Source organism: Jaculus jaculus, chromosome 16 (assembly GCF_020740685.1).
Source record: "Jaculus jaculus isolate mJacJac1 chromosome 16, mJacJac1.mat.Y.cur, whole genome shotgun sequence".
Taxonomy (NCBI): Eukaryota; Metazoa; Chordata; class Mammalia; order Rodentia; family Dipodidae; genus Jaculus; species Jaculus jaculus.
In genome coordinates, this window is record NC_059117.1 from 13979351 (window position 1) to 13990887 (window position 11537).

An 11537-nucleotide genomic window follows, 5' to 3' on the forward strand; every position below is an offset into this window, starting at 1 on the left:
TACAAGTGTCAGCTCTGTGTTTATTAAGGGGAATGCGTGGAAGAGTTAGGGGAGTAGCTTTCAGGAAGCATTCCTGACTTGAATGAGGCCATAAACTTATTTAGCCATTAAAAAAAAAAAAAGACAATGGGCTGGAGAGATGGCTTAGAGGTTAAGGCTTTGCCTGCAAAGCCAAAGGACCCCAGTTCGATTCTCCAGGACCCACGTAAGCCAGATGCACAGGGGCTGCATGCACCTGGAGTTTGTTTGCAGTGGCTGGAGGCCCTGGCACGCCCATCCTGTCTCCCAGCCCCAATTCTCTCTCTCTCAAGTAAATAAACAATTAAAAAAAAAAAGACAAAACAGGGCTGGAGAGATGGCTCAGGAGTTTAAGGCACTTCCTTGCAAAGCCTGATAGCAGGGGTTTGATTCCCCAGCACCTATGTAAGGCAGAGGTACAGAGTGGCACATGCATCTGGATTTCTTTTCAGTGGTATGAGGTCCTGGAGTCCCAATATTCCGCCCTTCTCTGCTTGCAAATAAACAACACCATGCCTGGCAATAAAAGTATTTTTTAAAAACTAACCACCTCCAGTGGCTGGTCAGATAACGCAATGGTTACAGGTACTTGCAAAGCCTGCCAGGGAGGGTTTCAGTTTCTCAGCACCTACATAAAGCCAGAGGCAAAAACTGGCACATGCCTCTGGCATTCAATTTGCTGTGGCAAGAGATCCTGGTCCCTCATATACAAACACGTGTAAATAAATAGACCTTTTCAAAGACTCATGAAGCTTATTTGGTCAGCACCTATACTAAACTGGAGTATATAAGTATAGTCTCTGTGCAAGGATGATGGGTAAATTTATGAAATGGCCAACATTTATTTTTTGGTTTTTCGAGGTAGGGTCTCGCTTTAGCTCAAGCTGAACTGGAATTCACTATGTAGTCTCAGGGTGGCCTCAAATTCACTGTGATCCTACTGCCTCTGCCTCCAGAGTGCTAGGATTAAAGGTGTGCACCACCACGCCCTGCTCAATTTTTTTTTTTTTTTTTTTTTTGAGTTGGGTTTCACTCTAGCCCAGGCTGACCTGGAATTCACTACATAGTCTCAGGGAGGCCTTGAACTCACGGGGATCCTCCTTACCTCTCCCTCCCGAGTGCTGGGATTAAAGGCGTGGGTCACCACCCCAGGCTTCAATTTTCTTTTAAACTTTCATATATTTGAAAAGTAGAAAAAGAAATGGGAGGACAGTGAGGTTTTCCTTCCCTCATTTTCCCAGACGTGGTGAAGCTCCGATATCTAAATTGTATTTGCATTTTATCCACTTTCCCCGCCTGCTGGTCGCGCCCACAGGCTCGCGTCCACTGTCCTCAGCTGGGTCACCTCCAGTCAGGCCCCGCGGGCTCTACTCGCGCCCCAGCAGTCGCCTCCGATGACACAGCGCCGGCTTTCCGCTCCCAGAGGTGGTGCAAACTCCACCTAGGGCGGCAGCAGCCCAAGCATCACCACCTCTTAGCAAGCCTCCAGGACACGCCGGCGCTCACAGCCCGCGCCCTTGGCCACGTCCCGCGCCGTATGACGTCACCCGCGAGCCCTTCGGGGCGGGGCAGCGCGTGCGCAGCTCGTAGCTAAGGCCGTGTCGGCGCCGTTCGCCTCTCTCGTAGCAGTGCGCGCGCGTGTCTCGTGCATCCGCTGCCATCGCGCTCGCCGTGCGGTGTTCGGAGTTCTGGTAGGGGTCGGGCGGGCGGCTACGGCGGAGGCCAGGCCACCGTCGATGAGCGTTGCAGGGGCGCTCGGAGCCCAGGCCCTAGGCCGTGCTTCCGAGGGACTCGTGGGGAAGATGTGGGGTTGCTCCTAAGACCCTCAGTCTCGGAAACGCGGAGGGTGACGTGGCGGGACGCTGCGGGTTCCCACCTCCGGGGTTCGTCAGAAGGGTTCGGGCTCTTTGAGGGGGTAGAACCGGACAGGATTTTTAGAGGCGCGGGCTGGGCAAACCTACTGCACTTGTCTCCTTTCTAGCTGGCAGTGACGACCATGCGGACGGTCACACAAAGTAGAGAGGACCGTCACAGCTCTCCTAAAAGGTAATGCTGCTGGTAAGTCAAGTTACGAAGCCCGAGCTCTTTGTGGAATTGGGCCCCATTTTTCTGAGCCATTACTTCGAGGGAAGTCTTTACTGTAACTTAGACCGTCTCTAGCTTTGAAATGTTTGGCAGACTACAAAATACATGTTGAGAAGAATAAGGTTGGAGGGAGCAGGGTTGTGGGGCTTTGTTTTGTTTTGTTTTTCTAGGTAGGGTCTTACTCTAGCTCAGGCCGACTTTGAATTTACTATGTAATCTCAGGGTGGCCTCGAACTCATGGAGATCCTCCTACCTATGCCTCCCAAGTGCTGGGACTAAAGGATTGCGCCACCATGCTTAGCTTTTTTTTTTTTTTTTAATTTGTTGTCACTCCTTCAGCTGCTGTGAACGCATTTCAGAAGCATGGACCAGCTTGGTCTTGGGGAGTTGAACTTGGTTCCTTCGGCTTTGCAAGCAAGCGCCTTAACTGGTAAGCCACCCCTCCAACCGCAGGAAGGGCAGTTTTTGTTTACATACATGATATTTTTTCTTTCTGCTGTCCAGAGAGTTTAAGACGCACCAGTCTAGAATGAAGTGTCACAGACAATGTAAAAGCTCATATAGTCTGACATAAGATTGCCTCTTCCAAGGTGGCTTCCTTAGACAGAATCTTAGTTCTCTGGCTTATTCTCCCCTGAGCCCCTTCAGAGACGGTGGTTGGCGCTCAGAATACTGCAGGATGTCTGGGGCGTGGGGGATTTGGGTGAACGTACCTAGCAAGCCTCCAGCGTGCTTGGGTCTGCAGTGACCCTGTGCATTCCTACAGTGCTTGCCAGAACAGTTTTGAAACGGTTTGAGGCCTTGCTCTGCTCTGTCCAGGACAAGGTTATAGAAATTTCAGACAGTTGTCTGCTTCCTTTTGTATCTGGTATGCTGGGGGTTGTGTAGATCTTAATTAATGTAGCCACCATCTGACACATGGTTAAATTGAAAGTGGCGTTCAGAATACACTTTCATTCACCCCAGTCACATTTCAGGCGTTCAGTAGCCACAGGTAGCTGCTTGGGCTGTACCCCTCTCAGCACTCACTGGTGTTGAAGTCATTGAATGTCTTCTGTGGTTTAGGCTCAGTACAAATGTTATTATACCCTGAGAAGCAGTATAAAAATTCAAAATGCAGCTCAGAGGAATAGTAAAGTTGGAAGTTGAACCAGAGTATAAAGAGAGACAGGAGCTAGTTGTGGTGGTTCACGCCTGAATCCCAGTACTCAGGAGGCAGAGGTAGGAGGATTGAAAGGCCCAAGAATCCAGAACCCCAGAAATACTATCACGCTCCAAAGGGAGCTTAAGCAGGCCCCTGCATACCTCAAATTCCAGGCTTTACTCTCTGTTGGAAGTAAACAGAGAATCCTTCTTCTCATTATATCAGAGCCTGCTCCTAATATAAAACTAGGTAAAAAGGGCGTGAGATAGCCCTCAAGGATGGGAAATGAGTAATGAAGTAAACCGCTTATTTGGTTTGTGTAAATAGCCTGCACCATAAGCCTTAATAGCCCACACCGTAAGCCGTAGCAGCCTGCCTTAGACCACACTTTGCTACCCCCACCCAAGGACCCAAATGTTGACCACCGAGGTCATAGGAGACTGATTGGTCCACGGGGGGGGGGGGGCGCTTGAGCAATTTAAACTAATTGGCTTAGAAACTATGGAGTGGCACAAACTGACTGGCTCGCACCCTGCGGGCTCCTGATGTTAAAAAATGATTGGTCTAATGCACAGGCTTTGTTAGAAATCCTATAAAAACTGTCCAGTTCCTGCATTCAGGGCTCTTCAGTCCTCTACCCCTGTGTGGTGTACGACTGTGGGCCCCAGCGTGCTTGGAATAAAATCCTCTTGCAGTTTGCATCAAGACCGCTTCTCGTGAGTGATTTGGGGTGTCACCATATCCGGGCAGAGCGTGGGGTCCCCGTTTTGGGGGTCCTACAGGATCACCACGAGTTCGAGGCCACCCTGAGACTGCATAATGAATTCCAGGCTAGAGGGAGACCCTACCTCAGACTCCCCCCTAGCAGCAAAAGGTTGCTTGTGTTGAGAGAAAAACCAAGGCTTCAGTTCTGCACAAAGCCAAGTGCCTTCAGCTGATGAAGGCCCACTGAGTGTAGCCATCCTTAAGGAATCCCCATGGCAGAGTAAGTAATTGGTGTTGCTCATAGGTCCACCTAGCCTCTAGCTAAGGATGACCTTGAACTCCTGATCCTCCTTGCCTATACCTACCAAGTGCAGATATTAGAGGCAAGCATTACCATCCCTTCCTGGGGACCTGTTTGGGTTTTTCTTTTGGTTTTGCCTCATTTTTAGGGTCTCACTACATAACTTAGCCTGATCTTGAACTCACAACAACCTTCTTGCCTTATCTAAATTCTGGGATTATATGCCACCATGCCTACCTTGGAGACATGTTTTGTGCCGGATCTTACAGTTCTTCCCCTATGTTGTATCCCCTGCACAATCGTCAAGTGAGGTGGTTTTAGGTCCAGTACAGATGAGGACTCCGGTCAAAATTCTGTGTCCCAGGGATGCCCAGCAGGGGGCTGGCAAGTTGAGATTTAATACCAGCTCTTTTTTTTTTTTTTTTGTCTTTTCCAGGTAGGGTCTCGTTCTAGCCCAGGCTGACCTGGAATTTACTATGTAGCCTCAGAGTGGCCTTGAACTCAACCGTCCTCCTACCTCTGCCTCCCAAGTGCTGGAATTAAAAGTGTGTGCCACCACACCTGGCCCCAAGCCCTAATTTTAAAGAAAAATTATTTAAGAGAGTGGACACACCAAGGCCTCCAGCCACTGCACATGAACTCCAGACTCATGTACTACCTTGTGCATCTGGCTTATGTGGGTCCTGGGATATTGACCCTGGGTCCTTTGGCTTTGCTGGCAAGTGCCTTAACCGCTAAGCCACCACACCTGGCAACCTATGCTCTTTGACACGGTGCCAAATATGGAAGCATAAGTGTATTTTAGACAATGAGAAGTTTGGGTTGGGAGAAAAGACTTGAGTCCTTATCTTGGTGGGAGGGTAAGTTAGGACATGTGTAGCACAGTTTCTATGTTTTTGGGGGAGGGCAGGAGATCCCATCTCTTGAAATGGCAGAGCTAGAAGAGATCTGAGATGATCCCTTCAGTGATTGTTGGGCAGTTTTGCAGACAAGGTGTAAAGGAAGACATACTAGCAAGTAAGTTACTTCACTTCTGTTTTTGTGTTGTTTTTTTTTTAATTTCTTGTTCATTATTTATTTATTTATTTGAGAGTGACAGAAAGACAGAGGGAGAGAGAGAATGGGCGAGCCAGGGCTTCCAGCCTCTGCAAACGAACTCCAGACACGTGTGCCGCCTTGTGCATCTGGCTAACGTGGGACCTGGGGAACTGAGCCTCGAACCAGAGTCCTTAGGCTTCACAGGCAAGCGCTTAACCGCTAAGCCATCTCTCCAGCCCGTGTGTTTTGTCTTGGAGGTAGGGTTTCTAGTCAGGCTGTCCTGGAGCTCACAACAATCCTCCTAACTGCCTCCCCAAGTGCTGAGATTAAAGGTGTGTGCTACCACACCTGGCTGCTATTGCAGTTTTTTGTTTTCTTTTTAAGGCAGGTTCTCACTAGCTCCAGTTGACCTGGCACTCAGCCAGGCTATACTTGAACTCCTGGTGACCTTCCTGCTTCAGTTTCCCTAGTGCTGGGAATGATTAAGGGTGTAAGGTACCATGCTTGCCACCATTCCTGGCCTTTTTTTTTTTTTTTTTTTTTTTTTTTTTTTTGGTTAAACCTTTGCCTCCCCAGTGCTGGGATTAAAGGCATGCCTCACCATACCCAGCCCTTTTGGGTGTTTTATTTATTTATTCTGCTTTATTTTATTTGAGAGAGAGAGAATAGGCACACCTCTGTAAATAAGCTCCAGGTGCATGTGCCACCTTGTACGTCTAGCTTATATAGGCCCTAGGGAATTGAACTGCTTTCTGTTACTTTGCCAGTAAGTGCCTTAACTACTAAGCCATCTCTCCAGTCCCTCTGGGCTGGGATTAAAGGTGTACACCACCATGTACCAATTTTATTTTGTTTTTTGGCTAAGGATGGTTTTGAACTCCTAACCTTTAGCTTCTACCTCACATGCTGGGATGTGAGTGCCACCATGTCCAATATGTGTTAATTGTCTACGATTCACCTAGCAAAAACTAGGTTTTAAACCATCAACTTTTCCATGTGATAGGAAGTCAAGCGATTGAGTCTCAGGCTGTGTTTGAGCTCATGTGCTGATTTGGAGACTGTTGCCTAACATCTGGACTTTGAGGCCTTCAACGTTCATGAGGTCAGTAATGTGGCTGTAGCAGACAGCTACAGGCATCTTGGCTCACTAGGGGAGTGGTGTCAGAAATTTTGGTTAGGCTTTGTGTTGCCCCTTGAGGTAGTAACAGTGCCTGCTTATGTACTGCCACAATTTTCATAGTATATGTTTCTAATCACATTTTTTACAGATGAGGAAGTGGATCCTGAGAAGGTGACTTGGCCAGGATGACACCTAGGAGCCAGTTTGAAGCCTTACTTGCCTCCCTTTCTACCAGGAATGAGCAGTTCCTGGTTCTTGGACACATGCTGGTGTCTTAAGGACCTTTGTTGCACGTCTGACAGAATTCCATCCTCTGCCTCCAGATTTGGGCCATGTTCTTTACTTCCTGAATGAATAAGGAAACCAGTTAAGCCTCAGACCTTTCTGACAACCAAAATTTTTTGTTTTTGAGGTAGCGTCTCACTCTAGCTCAGACTGACTGGAATTCACTCTGTAGGCTCAGGGTGGCCTTGAACTCACAGCGATCCTCCTACCTCTGCCTCCCAAGTGCTGGGATTAAAGGCGTGCACCACCACACCCGGCTCCAATTTTTTTTTTTAAAGGATATGTGGGCTGCTCAGGGTGGAGCATGCCTTAATTTCTGTACTCAAGATGATCGTGAATTCTCATCTAAGTGATTTCCAGGCCATCCTGGTCAGCAGGAGGCCTTTGTCAATCAATAAAGCCCCTTGACTGTGGTGAGCTCAGTCCAGGATAACCCAGGTGTCTGGTCATTGTCCACAGTCATGCACTTCTTGTTCATTTATTTTCTGAGACTAGTCCAGAATTCCTGAGGTCAAACTCTTGATGTGTAAATAGCCACTTGGAGCTTGTTGGTCACCTTGTGATAGGGTTTTATTTTATATGGGACTTAAACCCAAACCCCAAACCTGAGTGTGTGTGTGTTAATATTTATTTATTTGAAAAAGAGAATGGGCACGCCAGGGCCTCTAACCACTGCAAATAAACTCAAGACACATGTGCCCCCTTGTGCATCTGGCTTTACATGGGTAGTGGAGAGTTGAACCTCTGTCCTTTGCTGGCAAGGGCCTAAACTGCTAAACCAACTTCCTCCATCCCCTCGTGTCTGTTTTTGGTGGTTTTTGTTTTTCTTGTTGGGGTGTTCAAGGTAGGGGTTTACTGTAGCTCAGGCTGACCTGGAATTCATTATGTAATCTCAAGCTGGCCTTGAACTCACTGTGATCCATTGAGTGCTGGGATAAAGACATGGGTCACTGTCCTGCTGACTTTTTTTTTTGAGGTGGGGGGGAGAGAATGGACGCACCAGGGCCTCTAGCCACTGCAAATGAACTCCAGATGCATGAGCCACCTTGTGCAACTGCTTACATGGGACCTGGAGAATCAAACCTGAATCAGGCTTTGCAGGCATGTGCCTTAACTGCTAAACCAGCTCTCCAGCCCTCTGGCTGGTTTTTTGTATTCCATTTATTCTGTTTCCAGGGAGGTTAGGTGGGGAGTGGAAACAGCCAGGTGGTCTAAGGGCCCATGTAGAAGTCCATGCCAGGGTGGGAAGGACAAAACCTTACCTGGTGACAGGAGCTGGGAGAGAGGAAAAAATCCCCTGTGGGTTCAATGGGGCTTTTTTTATTTTGGGTCCAGGGCTAAAAAAGAAGTCAGAACACCTGGGGTCAACATTCTTAAGGGGCTGGCTGGGCTTGAACTCCTGAGCACACCTCTAATTCCAGCTCTGGCAGCTACTACAGGTAGCCAGGCGAATGTATGCCATGTAGGCAGCCATGTTTTATGCTCCACTATGCTCAGCAGACAGGAATTAAGATTAATATTTGTCTCATGGGCTTTCAACTGATGATAAGAGTGGTGGTCACCATAGAGCTAAGTGAGGACTGATAGTGTTCAGAGGACTGTATTGGGTGGCTTGGCCCTGACTGATAGATGCTGTCTCCAGGCACTGGTACACATCAGAATCAAAAACCAGGAAATAGGATCAGATATGTGGATCAGTTGATAGAGAGTGCCTAGCACACCTGATGTCCTGGGTTTGATCCCGCGCATCAAATATTATCTATAAAATCTATAATTCCAGTAACTCGAGGTAGAAACTGGAAGTTGAGGGACATCTTCAAATTTGAAGCCAGTCTGGGTCTCATGAGACCTTATCTCAAAAAAAAAAGGGGGGGGGGGCTGGAGAGATGGCTTAGTGGTTAAGGAGCTTGCCTGAGAAGCCTAAGGACCCAGGTGTTTATGTATTTATTTGACAGAGAAAGAGAACGGGCACGTCAGGGCCTCCAGCCACTGCAAATGAACTCTAGACACGTGCACCACTTGTGCATCTGGCTAACATGGGTCCTAGGGAATCAAACCTAGGTCCTTTTGCTTTGCAGGCAAATGTCTTAACCACTAAACCAGCCCTGCAAATAAATATATTTTTAAAAAATTATCAGGAAACAAGCCAGGCATGATGGTGCAAGCCTTTAATCCCAGTATTTGGGAGGCAGAGATAGGAGGATTACCATGAGTTCGAGCCATTCTGAGATTAGTGAAATCCAGGTCAGCCTGAGCTGAGCTAGAATGAGACCTTACCTCAAAAAAAAAAAAAAAAAAATTAAAAAGAAAGGAAACAAGAAGCCAGGCGTGGTGGCGCACGCCTTTAATCCCAGCACTCGGGAGGCAGAGGTAGGAGTTCAAGGCCACCCTGAGATGACAGAGTTAATTCCAGGTCAGTCTGGACCAGAGTGAGACCCTACCTTGAAAATTAAAAAAAAAAAAAAAGGAAACAAGGGCATGTGATACAGCTTGTATATGCTGCTTTGTAGGAGAGTAACAGTACACAGCACAGGCGTCCACAGGGCTAGCGCATCTAGCTCATGGTAGGAAATGTTGCGGGCAAGGCTGTGGTTGCGTCCAGCCAGTGACGTAGTGGGTGACTCATGACTACTGATAACTGAAGGGAGCAAGAGCATTTCTAGAAGTGGGCCATCTGATGCTGAGGGTTGGTTTTGACCCATTAGGCCTACACTTGTTGGGTGGGATGGTCAGTTGTACCTATACCCTCAGCTGTGCGGGGGACAGAAGGGGACTCTGCCAGCACAGCAAGCCTGGGGGCTGGGCTGCATGCAACCTTGAAACTGATAAGATTGACAGGGCTACAGTCCCCATGGGACATGAGTGGGCGGGGACCCTGTCTTGCCTCCACTCACAAGCGCCTATAATGTGGTGCTCTGCTACTCTGACCTCATGAGTAACCTGGAGAAGCCGCAGAGGGAGCACTGTCACTTGTCCAGAGTGACACTGGCTACGAAGTCAAGAGGAGCCTCTGCTTTCAGCGCTGGATGAGCCCAGAGGCTTGGTCAGTCTGGGAAGGAACTTCCTTCATGTGATGTCATCTCTGAGCCTTGCGTTCAATAGTGTGAAATGAGGCTGGCAGTAACTGCAGCATGAGTCATGGAGTCAAATGCACTAAGGCTCTTGTTTGTGTGAATCTGCAGGGTAAGGGTCTGAAGCTCTGCCCAGTGTCTGACATAAGAATTGTCTTTGACACTTTTTTATGTTTTTGTTTTCTTGAGGTAGGGTCTTGCTGTAGCCCTGGCTGACCCAGGAGTTACTGTGGAGTCTCAGGGTGGCCTCTAACAGCAATCCTACTTCGGCCTCCCAAGTGCTGGGATTAAAAGCACATGTGCCACCACGCCCGGCCTGTTTTGTTTTTTGTTGCCATTTTTTGTAGTTTTCTCAAGATTTCACACTAGCCCAGGTTAGCCTTTCAACTGTGATCCTTCTACCTCAGCCTCCCTAGTACTGGGATTAAAAGTGTGTACCACTACACCTGGTTTAAATGAATACCAGATGCACCTGTCATTTTGGGTCTGGCTTTACATGGGTGCTGGGGAATTGAACCTGGGTCAATAGGCTTTACAAGCAGGCATGCACCTTTAGCCACTGAGCCTAAACCATTCACCAGCCCTCAGACTTGACTTTTTTTTTTTTTTTTTTTTTTTTGGTTTTTCGAGGTAGGGTCTCACTCTGGTCCAGGCTGACCTGGAATTAACTCTGTAGTCTCAGGGTGGCCTTGAACTCATGGCGACCCTCCTACCTCTGCCTCCCGAGTGCTGGGATTAAAGGCGTGCACCACCACGCCTGGCTTTTTTTTTTTTTCCTTTGGAGACAGGGAGAGAATGGGCCCTCCAGGGCCTTCTAGCCACTGCAAATGAACTCCAGATGCATGTGCCCCTTTGTGCATCTGGCTTATGTGGGTCCTGGAGAATCGAACCAGGGTCCTTAGGCTTCCCAGGCAAACACCTTAACCACTAAGCCATCTCTCCAGCCCTTAGCTTTTTTTTTTTTTTTTTGAGGTAGGGTGTCACTCTGGCCCAGGCTGATCTGGAATTCACTATGTAGTCTTAGGGTGGCCTCGAACTCATGGCAATCCTCCTACATCTGCCACACTCTAGTGCTGGGATTAAAGGCGTGTACCACCACGCCCAGCTCAGTCTTGACATTTATAAGTGGCTAAAAGGAAAACCCAAAATAATATTTTGTGACAGATGAAAATTTTTTTCAAGTTCAGATTTCAGGTTTTACTGAAACTCAGCCATGTCAGTCATTTTTTTTATAATCAACACAAACCTCAGGTCTATTGACTTGCCTGTGGATTCAGGAAGTGAAACACTAAAGGGAGTTAAGGGTGGAGATCCCCAAGATGAGCTGTGGTCAGGGAAGCCCAAAGTACCACCCAAGAGGCTAGAAAATGGGCCAGGCCTCATGGAAACATGAACCAACTGGAGCTTGTCTAAGAGGAGTCCTAGACGGGCTCCAGGGTACAGCCAAAGCCTTCTTGCTGGATTTGGAGAACTTTCAGCCAGTGGCTTATTACTAATGGTCCCTGCTTTTGCCAGACAGGGGATAAGAACTTAGAATTGAACTATGCATGTATGCATCTTAGGACATTGGAGAGGGAAAACATTGTACTATCAAGCAACTTAAACCCTAAAATAAGTAATTTTGAAACATTTGTCTAACAAGTCTTTGTAAATACAAGAACTCTCAAAGGTAACATGAATGACTTGCTTGGGAACCGGGAGCCTGCAATATAGCCTCGTCCCAGTATGAGGAAGGAGAGAGCGCTGGCCCACCACTTGGAATCAGACCTC

General features: G+C 47.9%; 1 long non-coding RNA gene and 1 other non-coding gene across 4 annotated transcripts; both read left to right on the forward strand.

The window, feature by feature from the left end:
• Positions 1-1600: 1600 nt before the first annotated feature.
• On the forward strand, positions 1601-7129 carry LOC123455266. Of its 3 annotated transcripts, none has more exons than XR_006633798.1 (5): positions 1601-1709; positions 2000-2076; positions 2443-2533; positions 6295-6393; positions 6560-7129. It is a non-coding gene; the product is annotated as an uncharacterized LOC123455266 (long non-coding RNA). The 3 variants fall into 3 exon arrangements; XR_006633797.1 differs by having other exon boundaries at positions 2000-2064; XR_006633799.1 differs by lacking the exon at positions 1601-1709 and adding an exon at positions 1716-1901 and having other exon boundaries at positions 2000-2064.
• Positions 2818-2950, forward strand: LOC123455443. Its single transcript, XR_006633916.1, has one exon. It is a non-coding gene; the product is annotated as a small nucleolar RNA SNORA9 (small nucleolar RNA).
• Positions 7130-11537: the final 4408 nt, after the last annotated feature.